The sequence below is a fragment of the Nicotiana tabacum genome, chromosome 10, assembly GCF_000715075.1.
Source record: "Nicotiana tabacum cultivar K326 chromosome 10, ASM71507v2, whole genome shotgun sequence".
Classification (NCBI taxonomy): domain Eukaryota; kingdom Viridiplantae; phylum Streptophyta; class Magnoliopsida; order Solanales; family Solanaceae; genus Nicotiana; species Nicotiana tabacum.
In genome coordinates, this window is record NC_134089.1 from 110,291,762 (window position 1) to 110,293,710 (window position 1,949).

Sequence of the window (1,949 nt, forward strand, 5' to 3'; positions counted from 1 at the left end):
TAATCTTGCTTGCCTCAGTTTTAATTCTCACGGAGGAATTATTGTAGGCAAGATTATTGATCCTTGGTAAAAATATTCTGATGAAGTTTTTACTTTCTTTTAGCACAATTCAAGCAAGAAAAATATTTCGGTTTAAACGTCACTAGTCTTAAATTTATTAATTAACATAATTCTCACGGAGTGTTATTAATTGATTATTTCTTAGTGAGCAAAATATAATTGTATTAGAAATAAACAATTATTCTTTAGAGAAATAAATGTAGAAATTGAGATTTTATTATAGTTATATTATCAAGTGAATTCAATGATTCCCAACTCCTTTTTAAATTATAAATCTTCCAAAAATATTTTGTTTTGTTTAAGTAATTAACAAGTTTTATACCTCGCTCACTTTTCATCAATTTGATTCTCTCAAATAGTAGTTAAAATATTACAAGTCTGTAGCATAGATTATCCAGTCTCTGTGGGACGATTTCTTAAACTATATTAGATTTTGACAGAGTACGAGCAGAAAATTCCATATACGCATTAGCCTCGTCAAATTTTTGGCGCTGTTGCCGGGGATTGGCATACATCTACTTCAGATTAAATATTTTGTTACTAATTTGAGAATTTATTATTATTATTATTATTATTATTATTATTATTATTATTATTATTATTATTATTATTATTATTATTTCTGTAGTATTTTCACTATCTACTGACCAGTACTTCTTCCTACTACTTCTATTATTAGCTTTCCTTTAGTATATTTAGTATAATATTACTAGCACTTTTACCTATATTCTAACTTTATTTCTAATTACTATTATTTACTAGTACTACCTTTACTTATATTTAATATATATTATCGTACTTTTTTTTTCTTTAAAAATGTCATTAGTTATTTTATTAACTACTAGTACTTTTTTAGAAACTACTATTATTATTTTTTTTTCTCTTAAAATTTTAAGTAGTTTATGACCTGCTCTTCTACAAAAAATTGGCTAGTTACGATCAAGAAATTGAAAAATCTCTTCGATTGTGCAGGAAAGGAAAAACATCATCTTCTCAAAGCATAGCTGGTGAAAGAATGGAGAATCGGGGAGTAGAAGACATTCAACCACCAGTCTTTGTGGAGGATCAGTTTGATGAAGTAGCACCAATGCCAGCAAACAGAATCCTAAGGAATTATGCTAGACCTGACCGCTTCAACTGTGAATCTAGTGTCAGAAAACCTCCAGTGGCAGCCAACAACTTTGAAATTAGGACTGGCCTGATTCAAACAGTTCAATAGTCTTGCATCTTCACTGGAGACGCAAGTGAAGATTCACACAGTCATTTAATTGACTTTCTGAAACTTGTTGAAACAACTAAGTATAATGGAGTACCTCCTGAAGCTAGCAAGTTAAGGCTATTTCTTTTTTCTTTAAAAGGAGATGCCAAGACTTGGTTGCGAAGTTTTCCACAAGGTTCCATTACCACATGGGACCAAATGACTCAGAAATTTTTAAATAAATATTTTTCCCCTGCTAAAACCATAAAGTTAAGACAAGACATCTCTAATTTCTTGTAGACTGACACTGAGTCAGTTTATCAAGCTTGGGAAAGATTAAAAGTAATGTTAAGAAAATGTCCACACCATGACATTCCTGAACACATACAACTGTATATTTTTTTATCACAAGTTAAAACCCTCTGCTAGACATGTGATTGATGTAGTTGCAGGAGGTTCTGTAATGGGAAAAACCATGGAGGAAGCATTACAACTGTTGAACAAGATTTTTGAGAATGCCATCCAATGGACATCTGAGCGTGTAATCATCAAGAAGGCTACTACGGTAAATCAGGTTGATATTTTAAATATACTAACTTAGCAAATTGTTTCTTTGGCACAAAAGTTTGAATCTTTTCAGGTGAATACACAACAACCAAGCCAATCTGAGACTTGTGACATGTGTAGAGGA

At 30.9% G+C, this 1,949-nt stretch overlaps 1 non-coding gene across 1 annotated transcript; it reads right to left on the minus strand.

Moving 5' to 3' along the window:
* Positions 1 to 1,525: 1,525 nt before the first annotated feature.
* Positions 1,526 to 1,632, minus strand: LOC142165665 (small nucleolar RNA R71). Its single transcript, XR_012696316.1, has one exon. It is a non-coding gene; the product is annotated as a small nucleolar RNA R71 (small nucleolar RNA).
* Between the last annotated feature and the right edge of the window lie 317 nt (positions 1,633 to 1,949).